At 43.4% G+C, this 11,874-nt stretch overlaps 1 pseudogene; it reads left to right on the top strand.

Moving 5' to 3' along the window:
* Positions 1-9,282: 9,282 nt before the first annotated feature.
* Positions 9,283-11,615, top strand: LOC144319988 (DNA (cytosine-5)-methyltransferase 3A pseudogene; annotated as a pseudogene).
* The last annotated feature ends 259 nt before the right edge of the window (positions 11,616-11,874 follow it).

The raw sequence follows: 11,874 nt of genomic DNA, 5'->3' as shown, positions 1-11,874 counted from the left end.
CTGAAAGCCCTTCAACTATCTCACTGTTTGCTAGCAGATGAACTTGTATACTCTTGTTTTTCTTCTAGATTCATGAAAAGCTCTACTACTATGAGAAGTAGAACCCTGTGCCCATCCTCCACAGCACAGCAGTCTTGGCTGATGATGTAAGTGTGCCTTTCGGAGCTCCCTGCCACTCGGCTCCCTTGGGCCTGGTCCTGAGCAGAGCTCTTCCTGGTGCAGACACAAGTGTGAGATCCTGGGAGTGAAAACCAGAAGCCGCTGCAAATGTTTCCAAAAGTCCTGTCACCGAGGACCTTATGCGGATACTGTGCTGATTTGCATTCACTCTCCTGCTCAAAAAATTGTGCGTGGGGATGTCCTCTGTTCTACCTGGGTAGCTACAGTAGCAGAAGTCTGAGGCTAGAACTCTCTGGGCAGAGAGAAACTGTCAGCTACTAGTGTTCTGAGAAAGGCACAGGCAGGAGGAATGCTTTGGAGAAATAAAGACAAATGAGCTAGGTCTGTTGCTGACAGTGCTAAAAACTGACAGATACGCTAGTGTCGGAATGAGGCCTGATGAAATACATAAAAAGACAGGATTGTTTTCAAAATGAAGTATAAAGCATCATAATGATTTATGGATATTAGACCTTTCCACATTACCTTCATAACCAAAGAATAAATGACAGAAGCAGTTAGCATTGATGGAGTAATTTCCTGTAACTATCATTTTATTTTCAATCTTGGAATGAATTACCTTGCTCTTCCTTGCCGTTCACTTTCAAACTCAGATGAATTGAAAGCACACCTGGATAAACTGTAAAGGACACTGAGCCAGAGGAGAAATAGGTCTCATGTGAAGGTTGGTTTTTGTGATCTCCTTGAGCTTATCTGTTGCTTTCTAAATGTTTTCCTTGTTTATGATTTAAAAAGGAATGTAGTTCAGCTTAAATATCGGGGCCATATAATTTTTAAAAAATCACCTTCAGAAGTTGATTTTCTTATATGTGTTTTCTATTTTATTTTATTTGTAAAAGATTTTACTTATTGATTTGTGAGAGACACAGAGAGAGGCAGAGACACAGGCAGAGGGAGAAGCAGGCTCCCCATAGGAAGCCCAATGTGGGGCTGGATCCTGGGCCAGAATCACGCCCTGAGCCAAAGTTAGACACTCAGCTTCTCAATCACCCAGGTGTCCCTGTATTTCCTATTTTAATTTAGATAATAAGGCATATGTCATCAATCTCGAAGTGATTTGCTATTTGGTTAGTCCCCCAGACTCCTTTCAGGTTTTATCCACAGATTAGAAATTATAGGGATCTTTCACTTTATGTGTTTTATGCGGATGCTTATTCATCTGCTCCTCTTGGTTCTTCATTAGAGAACCAAACTTTTTGAAGTGAAGTTGAGTAAAGGTATAGACAGAATTCTAGTAAGGGGCAGTTGCCACTTGAGGAAGTCTTAAGAAATCACTTTATTTTTTTTAACTCTTTTTTTTAAGATTTTATTTATTCATAAGAGACACAGAGAGAGAGACACAAAGAGACAGAGAGAAAGTCAGAGACACAGGCAGAGGGAGAAGCAGGCAGGGAGCCCACAGTGGGACTTGATCCTGTCGGATCAAGCCCTGGCCCAAAGGCAGTGCTAAACTGCTGAGCCACTCAGGCTGCCCAATTTTTAAAACCTTTTTATCAGGGACGCCTGGGTGGCTCAGTGCTTAAGCATCAGCCTTCAGCCCAGGGTGTGATCCTGGAGTCCCGGGATCGAGTAGCACTTTGGGCTCGCTGCATGGAGCCTGTTTCTCTTTCTGCCTATGTCTCTGCCTCTGTCTGTCTCTCTGTCTCATGAATAAATAAAATCTTTAAAAAATCCATCAAATGCCTCTTTTGTGCCAACCACGGGACTATGTGCCTTGTTCTTTTGCATTCTTATAACAATCATATTAACCACCACTTGTCTTGCTTTAACTGTACTTTGAGATAACTGGATTCATGTGTTGAAATACATAATACAGATCCCGTGTACACTTGACCCTGCTTCCTCATCTCGCATAGTTATGGTAACCATGTGGGTACATCGCCACTGACGTAGTCCCTTAGGCTTTTTCAGATTTTACATACCTTGTGTACGTGCATACGTTTGTGTATTTTTTCCTGTCCAGTTTACTACATGTGTAGATTACCGTTTCTTTTGAACATATGATGGAAAGAAGGCTGAGGTAAGTTATGGGAGGTAAATGAAGTATAGACCTGGTTTGAATCTAGGTCTGTTTGACTCAGAGTTTTGATTTTTCAATAGCAGTAGCGATGGACACTCCTGGTTGGTGCAGTGGGTTGAGTGTCTGACTCTTGGTCTCAGCTCCAGCCATGATCAGGGTCATGATTTGGAGCTTCGTGTCAAGCTCCATGCTGAGTGTGGAGTCTGCTTAAGATTCTGTCTCTCTCTGCCCCTGTCCCCTGCCTCTCTGTAAAATAAATTAATCTTTAAAAAATAATAGTCATGATGAATAACTAATAATAACAACAATAGCTGAAGCTCACTGAGTTACATATGAAACAGACTATTTGGGACACCTTACAAATATTTTTATGAAATCATCAATAAGTGCTAGGTTAGGCATGATGCCAGGTTTTTAAGGGAATAAGTGTAAATCATCAAGAATACTTAGAATGTAATAGGGAGACATTTTCTTCCCCCTAAAGTAGAATAGATCTTTATGGCCACATGCAATCCCAGGAATGTTTGAGTTTAATGTCTCAAGTTACAGATCCAACTTTCCAAGGGAAAATGAATACATTTGGTGAATGATCACTGATTATCAGAATATGATAATACTTTAGGAAGATAATAGACTAATCAGCAGGCCATAATTTACGATTCTTTTAGTTACATATCTTGTAAAGCTGTCCCTGTGATGAACAGCAGCACTTCTTCAGAGCAGGAATTACAACATGCTCCTGTGTCGTAGATCCCAGGAGGTTTCGGTGCTCTTGTAGACAGCAGACAGAAATAAAAGGAAGTTTCTCCTTTTTTACCTTGTATAATCCCACTGGAAAGTGAAACGTGTCCTGAGAGTTGATACTTCTAGGTCACCTCCCTGAAGAGGCCCCGGGCAGGCACTGTCGTAACAGTTCTTGGACAGGACTGACAGCCCCCAAAGGAGGTGGGAGGGTTTCTGCAACAGGCTACTGGTGGAACAAGGCACTACTGTCTAGCCCCAAGAAGCTTCTAGTGAGGAGGGCCCCGAGGAACCTGCATCCTTTTCCTTAACTCTTTCAGAGGTTATGGCATATGCTCAGATTGGAGTTAAAGGTAAACTCAGTTCTGTGTAGCTTGTGGTTGTTGCTTTTGAAAAGTGAGCAGCTACAAGAAAGCAACACCAAGTATGGTTTAATAGGCCTTAGCTTTTTGGAACTTGAATTTGGATGTAGATAACCCAAATGGTTTTGAAGCTATATATCATTAGGAACTCTTTGGAAACCACAAAACCTTTTTAATGGGCCACTCTATCAATTTTCTGCTCTTCTAAGGAAGTTATTCCTATTCATGACTCCTTTTGATCTTTGGCTAACACTGAGACAATAGTAGTGACAATTTAGTTTTCTTCTTCCTCTGAAAGCTTGTACACGTTTTCTGCCTCGGGTTGTGTCCACTTGGATGCCTGGAGAATGTTGACAAACGAAAGGTTAGGCTAGCCTGTTGATGCTGCATATTTGATTGGGCTGTAAAAATCAAAAAGGTTCCTTGGCTTCTGCGGAGAAGCGTTCTGCTTGATGGTCCAGATTACTGATCCAGTAAAAACGACATGTTCCAGCCATCCTTCACACACACCTTAAGTGAAATTAATGAGATCACTCTATGATTACGCTTTGTGTTTTATTTTTCACTTTCTAGGTCTGTATGAGCTGTTGGCTGTTCTGCCAGTCCAGCTGGGGCCACTTGTGGACAGCCAGGAAGACCTGACCTTCCTCTGGGATATGTTTGGTGAGAAAAGCCTGCATTCACTGGTAAAGGTAAAAACCATGCTGATGTCAGATTCTCTTGGTGGGAAAACATGGAAAAACATTTTGAGTGCTGTCTCATAAACCAGAGATCAAATTGTTGCCTTCTGCAAGGCAGAACAAATCAGCCTTGTTCCGTGATGAGCATGGAAGTTGTTAAAGATTTTACCAAAAATACCTAGATGATTTCCCTTAATGGTGGTGATCTGGCTGTGTGCACTAATGAAGCCAACGTATGCCTGCCCTTGTTTAGAAGAAGAATATGAAATAATAGCAGGAAGGTATAGGCTCCTTATGGACAACATTCATGAGCTGGAATTTAGCTTGAGTAATGAATGGTCACAACAAAAATTAGAAGGAATATATTTTCTGAGGTTAAGGATGGCAGCAGTTCATAGCCACATTAATTTAAAATAATTACCTTTCCACACCAATCTTAAGATAATTTGTTCCAACTCTCTGAAGAAAGTCCATGGTATTTTGATAGGGATTGCATTAAATGTGTAAATTGCCCTGGGTAACATTGACATTTTCACTATATTAATTCTTCCAATCCATGACCATGGAGTATTTTTCCATCTTTTTATGTCTTCCTCAATTTCTTTCAGAAGTGTTCCCTAGTTTTTAGGTTGGTTCGTTTATTCCTAGGTATCTTAGGCTTTTGGGTGCAATTGTAAATGGGACTGACTCCTTAATTTCTCTTTCTTCAGTCTCATTGTTAGTGTATAGAAGTGCCACTGACTTCTGGGCATTGATTTTGTATCCTGCCACACTGCCAAATTGCTGTATGAGTTCTAGCAATCTTGGAGTGGAGTCTTTTGGGTTTTCTATGTACAGTATCATGTCATCAGTGAAGAGGGAGAGTTTGACTTCTTTGCCAATTTGAATGCCTTTTATTTCTTTTTGTTGCCTGATTGCTGAGGCTAGGACTTCTAGTACTATGTTGAATAGCAGTGGTGAGAGTGGACATCCCTGTCTTGTTCTTGATTTAGGGGAAAGGCTCACAGTGTTTCCCCATTGAGAATAATATTTGCTGTGGGCTTTTCATAGGTGGCTTTTAAGATGCTGAAGAATGTTCCCTCTATCCCTACACCCTGAAGAGTTTTGATCAGGAATGGATGCTGTATTTTGTCAAATGCTTTCTCTGCATCTATTGAGAGGATCATGTGGTTGTTGTTTTTTTCTCTTGCTGATATTATCAATCACATTGATTGCTTTACGAGTGTTGAAGCAGCCTTGCATCCCAGGGATAAATCCCACTTGGTCATGGTGAAGCATCTTCTTAATGTATTGTTGGATCCTAGTGGCTAATATCTTGTTGAGAGTTTTTGCATCCGTGATCGTCAAGGATATTGGTCTATAATTCTCCTTTTTGGTGGGGTCTTTGTGTGGTTTTGGAATTAAGGTGATGCTGGCCTCGTAGAATGAGTTTGGAAGTACTCCATCTCCTTCTGTCTTTCCGAATATCTTTAGTAGAATATGTATGGTTTCTTCTTTATTTTTTTAAAGATTTATTTATTTATGATAGACATATATAGACAGAGGCAGAGACACAGAAGGAGGGAGAAGCAGGCTCCATTCAGGAGCCTGACGTGGGACTCGATCTCAGGTCTCCAGGATCAGGCCATAGGCTGTAGGCAGTGCTAAACCACTGCGCCACCGGGGCTTCCCTGGTTTCTTCTTTAAACGTTTGATAGAATTCCCCTGGTAAGCCATCTGGCCCTGGACTTTTGTGTCTTGGGAGGTTTTTGATGACTGCTTCAATTTACTCCCTGGCTATTGGCCTGTTCAGGAAACAACAAATGCTGGAGAGGATGTGGAGAAAGGGAAACCTTCTTGCACTGTTGGTGGGAATGTCAATTGGTGCAGCCACTCTGGAAAACTGTGGAGGTTCCTTAAAGAGTTAAAACCAGATCTGCCCTACATACGACCCAGCAATTGCACTGCTGGGGATTTACCCCAAAGATACAGGTGCAGTGAAATGCCGGGACACCTGCTCCCTGATATTTATAGCAGCAATGTCCACAATAGCCAAACTGTGGAAGAAGCCTTTGTGTCCATCAAAAGATGAATGGATAAAGAAAATGTGATCTATGTATACAGTGGAATATTACTCAGCCATTAGAAACAAGTACCCACCATTTGCTTCCATGTGGATGGAACTGGAGGGTATTACACTGCGTGAAATAAGTCCGTCGGAGAAGGACAAACGTTATATGATCTCATTCATTTGGGGAATATAAAAAATAGTGAAACGGAATAAAGGGGAAAGGAAAAAAAACAAGTGGGAAATATCAGAAATATCTCACAGACCATGAGAGACTCCTAACTCTGGGAAACGAAGAAGGGGTGGTGGAAAGGGAGGTGGGTGGGCGGTGGGGGTGACTGGGTGATGGGCACTGAGGGGGGGCACCTGATAGGATGAGCATTGGGTGTCATGGTATATGGTGGCAAATTGAACTCCAGTAAAAAATAATAAATATAAATAAATAAATAAATAAATAAATAAATAAATAAGTAAGTAAGTAAGTAAGTAAGTAAGTAAGTAAACGAAAATTACCTTTGACAAGGTCAACTGAAATTTGAAGAAGTTGCTTTTTTTTTTCCCCCACAACGCCATTGAAATGGTATTTTGTGTATAAATACATGAAAGTTCAAAACGAAGAAAAAGAGTTTCTGGAGCTGGTTCTTGGTAAAGCATCATGCCATGGAAATGGTCAGCCACCAGAAATGAGGTCTTGCCACACAGCAATGCTGGGAGTGATCAGAAATCTTAAAATTGTAAAATTAGATTAAGAAGCTTAGTTTTGCTTCTGGAGATATGAATTGCATTTTTTTTTCATTTAACTCAAGCTGAAAAAAAAATGTGAGTCTTACCTGAGTCTGTAGGAAATTGATACCTGTGGTGCCTTAGCTCTATCTGCACCAAAACCAAACTCAGGTGAATTTGCTATGGTTGTCTGTCACGAGAGAAGGATGTTACTGATGTATAGTATTTGAAAATCAGCCACTTCCAATGTGCTTTTGCTTCACAGGCTAGAAGAAATCTTAGTCCATTTTTTCCCATCAAATTGGCTGAAATTTGCCTGCCTCAAGCAGTAGCAACTCTCAAGAAATGAAAAAGTTGAGATGTGGCATTTTCCTAACAATACATGTAAAGACTAGAGTGCTTGATTTAGTTTTTATGGAATTGCCACGGTACCTTTGTGTATCGTTGTGTTCATCAGCACCCCCTTAACCATTAAACAAACATGCCCAAAACAATGCATGCATGTGTGTCTCTATTTAGTTGTAATGTGGCCACTGTTTCCTTCCTATAACATGGAAATTATAATGTTAAGGTGGTTTGTGAGTTTCAAATACAATAGTGAAGATCCTTCTTTGATAGTTACATAGGTTAGGCAAATACAAGCAGGCATTTAGTATTAAATTATAGCACGTGAAAGACCAAAAAGTAGTGATAGGTGGTTGTTATTTCTACTAAGAAAAGAACACTAATTTTTTTTTCAAAGTCTTAGTTACACTAGCTCTTGAGTTTTAAGCTTGGTGGTTTTCCAAAGTAAATGTGACTAGTAAGTGGTGAGGAAGCATAGTCACTGATATCCTGGTTTTAGAAAAGCAATGAGTAAACAAATCGATGTTGCTAGCATTTAAGTGGCACAGTAGCATGTGTACTATTACAAGGATCTTTCTGTAATTGCTGTAAAATGTGCTTTTAATGTTTACTGTGCCCCTCTAGTCCATTCTCTGTTTCTTACTAGCTGCCCCCCACTCCCAGCCTCTATCACACGCAAACTTCAAGTGTGTCTTTTGACCCATTCTGTTCACTTTCAAGTATGTCAACAAGCAAGAGAGAGAAAGTGAGCCACATGTGCACGTATGCGAGAATGCGCACAAGTGCTAGAATGCGCAGAGGGAGATGGAGAGAGAAATTTTAGCAGACTCCCCACAGAGTGTGGAGCCCTGTGAAGGATCTGGGGTCCCGACCCTGAGATCAGGACCTGAGCCCAAACCAGGAGTCGGGGTGTAACCAACTGAGCCACCCAGGGGCCCAGGTAAAGACCTCTTCTTAATTGGCTTTGACTTTATTTGACCATGGTAGGAGCCAGTATATTGAAAGGGTTAAAGCAGCAGAATGATGATATCAGACTGGTTTTTTTTCAGAAGTAAAATTTAGTTGCTACGGAGATGGGATGGGCCTGGAGATTTCCAGGTCAAGACAATGGCAATGAACCCATGGGTGAGGGAAGGAAAGTGATTTTTGTTTTGAGAAAGGGAGTTGGATGCTCAGCCTGCCCTCACCATCAGGGTGATGTTTCTCAACGTATTGAAACTCCTCCTCCGTGTTGGTTAAACCTCAGCTCCTAGACACCACATCCACTAATCCAACCACCAGATTGTTGATGCCAGGCCATCGGAGGTTGAGAGAGGGCTCCAGAGACCTGCACAAGCCCTGACCTACCACTTCTGACATAATTGAATATCTTCTCATAAGAAAGGTGATTTTAGTTTTATGTTCATTTGCTATTTGGCAGTTAACCAAGTAGAACTTCCTACTGTGTAGTTGGATACGTGGATCTTGAGGATAATTAGTAAGTTCTAGGTTGTAGGTAATAGACTTGGGAGTCGGGTTGCCAGATAAAATACAAGGCATCCAGTTTAATTTGAACTTAAGAGAAACAGTAATTTATTTATTTTTTTAGTGGATGTATGAACTGTGCTGTCTTTTTATATTTCCTTTTGTGAAATCTCGCAACTCTGATTGGGGTGTCATCAACATTTAGATAGTAACTCTTTGTAACCACTTTATTGAGACATATATCAGACAGTTTACCCATTTCAAGTATATGTGCAAGGATGTGAAGTGTACGCACAAAGTGATGCAGCCACCTCCACGATTCTAGAATAATTTCATCTCCTCCCAACAAACCCGTCTCATGTAGCTGTCTACCGCTAATCCTTCATCCTCTGACCCTTCCTCACTCCAGCCCTATGCAACCACTAATCTACTTTCTGTTTCTATTTACCTGTTTTGGACAATTCATGTAAATGGAATCATATGGTGGGTAGATTTGTTTGCCATCGGCTCCTGTCACTTAGCTTAATCCACATGATAATACGTAGCAATACTTCATACCTTTCTATGGCCCAGTAGTATTTATGGATATACCAGCTTTGTTAACCTCTTTATCCAGCTTTGGACATTTGGGTCATTTCTACCTATTGCCTATGATGAATAATGCTGCTAAGAATCTTCACATAGAGGGGCTGCACGTGGCCTTATGGGCTGAGAAGAAAAGCCAAGGTGATCGCAGTAATGAATGCTGTGGAAGAAAACCAGGGGTCTGGCGAGTCTCAGAAGGTGGAGGAGGCCAGTCCTCCTGCAATGCAGCAGCCCACCAACCCTGCATCCCCCACTGTGGCCACCACACCTGAGCCCGTGGGGGCAGATGCTGGGGACAAGAACACCACCAAAGCAGCCAACGATGAGCTGGCCTACGAGGACGGCCGGGGCTTTGGCACTGGGGAGCTGGTGTGGGGGAAACGTCGGGGCTTCTCCTGGTGGCCAGGCCGCATTGTGTCTTGGTGGATGACAGGCCAGAGCTGAGGAGCTGAAGGCACCTGCTGGGTCATGTGGTTTGGAGATGGCAAGTTCTTGATGGTGTGTGTTGAGAAGTTGATGCTGCTGAGCTCCTTCTGCAGTGCTTTCCACCAGGCCACATACAACAAGCAGCCCATGTACCGCAAAGCCATCTATGAAGTCCTGCAGGTGGCCTGTAGCCATGCAGGGAAGTTGTTCCCAGCGTGCCACGACAGCGATGAGAGCGACACTGCCAAGTCCGTGGAGGTGCAGAACAAACAGATGATCGAGTGGTCTCTCGGAGGGTTCCAGCCTTCTGGCCCCAAGGGCCTGAAGCCACCCGAAGAAGAGAAGAACCCCTACAAAGAAGTTTACACAGACATGTGGGTCGAACCTGAGGCAGCTGCCTATGCACTACCCCCCCAGCCAAAAAGCCCCAAAAGAGTACGACTGAGAAGCCTAAGATCATTGATGAACGCACAAGAGAGCAGCTGGTGTACGAAGTGCGGCAGAAGTGCCGGAACATCGAGGACATTTGCATCTCTTGTGGGAGCCTCAACGTTACCCTGGAACACCCTCTCTTTGTTGGAGAAATGTGCCAAAACTGTAAGAACTGCTTCCTGGAGTGTGCATACGTATCACCACGATGATGACAGCTACCAGTCCTACCACACCATTTGCTGTGGGGGGTGGGGCGCAAGGTGCTCATGTGTGGGAACAATAACTGCTGCAGGTGTTTTTGTGTGGAGGGTGTGGATCTCTTATTGGGGCTGGGGGCCACCTGGCAGCCATCAAGGAGGACCCCTGGAACTGCTACATGTGTGGGCACAAGGGCACTTATGGGCTACTGCGGCAGCGGGACGACTGGCCCTCATGGCTCCAGATGTTCTTCACCAACAGCCACGACCAGGAATTTGACCCTATGAAGGTTTACCTGCCTGTCCCAGCTGAGAAGAGGAAGCCCATCCGGGTGCTGTCTCTATTTGATGGAATTGCTACAGGGCTTCTGGTGCTGAAGGATTTGGGGATTCAGGTGGACTGCTACATCGCCTCCGAGGTGTGCAAGGACTCCATCATGGTGGGGAAGATCATGTATGTTGGGGACGTCTGCAGCGTCACGCAGAAGCATATCCAGGAGTGGGGCCCATTGGATCTGGTGATTGGGGGCAGTCCTTGCAATGGTCTCTCCATCATCAATCCTGCCCATAAAGGACTCTACGAGGGCACTGGCCGGCTCTTCTTTGAGTTCTACCACCTGCTGCATGATGCGCGGCCCAAGGAGGGAGATGACCGCCCCTTCTTCCGGCTCTTTGAGAATGTGGTGGCCATGGGCATTAGTGACAAGAGGGACATCTCGCGAATTCTCGAGTCCAACCCTATGATGATTAATGCCAAAGAAGTGTCAGCTGCACACAGGGCCCACTACTTCTGGGGGAACCTTCCTGGTATGAACAGGAGGCCATTGGCATCCACTGTGAATGATAAGCTGGAGCTGCAGGAGTGTCTGGAGCATGGCTGGATAGCCAAGTTCAGCAAAGTGAGGACCATTACTACTAGGTCGAACTCCATAAAGCAGGGCAAAGACCAGCATGTCCCCATCTTCATGAATGAGAAAGAGGACATCTTAGGGTGCACTAAAATGGAAAGGGTGTTTGGCTTCCCTGTCCACTATACTGATGTCTCCAACATGAGCCACTTGGCGATGCAGAGACTGCTGGGCCGGTCGTGGAGCGTGCCGGTCATCCGCCACCTCTTCGCTCTGCTGAAGGAATATTTTGTTTGTGTGTAAGGGACATGAGGGCAGACTGAGGTAGTGACACAAAGTTAAACAAGAAAACACAAAACACAGCAAAACACTGACAACATGAAGATGGAGAGAAGTATCCGCACGCAGAAGAGAAAAAGGAAATTTAAAACAAAACCAGAGGCGGAAGTACCAGAGGGCTTTGCCTTGCACAAAGGGTTGCACATCATCTCCTGATTTTTCAATGTTAATCTTCAGTCCTTTTTAAAAACAAAACCAAGGTCCCTCCTGTCTCCCCCTCCCCTTTTTGTAGGTAAAATCTTTTGTTTTCTACTCTTTTCAGAGGAGTTTTCTGTTTGGATTTTTGTTTCTTGCTGTGATTGAAACAAAGAGGGTTTATTGCAGCAAAAACCAGTAACAGGACATAGCAACAATACCTTGCAGAGGAAGGATAGGAGGGAAAAAAAAGGAAATTCTACAGAAATCTATATATTGGAGTTTTTTTCTAACTATGTATGTTTTGTTGTCTTCTCTAGCCTGATCAGATAGGCGCACAAGCAGGGGGT

This window comes from Canis aureus, chromosome 9 (genome assembly GCF_053574225.1).
Source record: "Canis aureus isolate CA01 chromosome 9, VMU_Caureus_v.1.0, whole genome shotgun sequence".
Classification (NCBI taxonomy): domain Eukaryota; kingdom Metazoa; phylum Chordata; class Mammalia; order Carnivora; family Canidae; genus Canis; species Canis aureus.
This window is presented reverse-complemented; position numbering and strand designations above follow the sequence as displayed.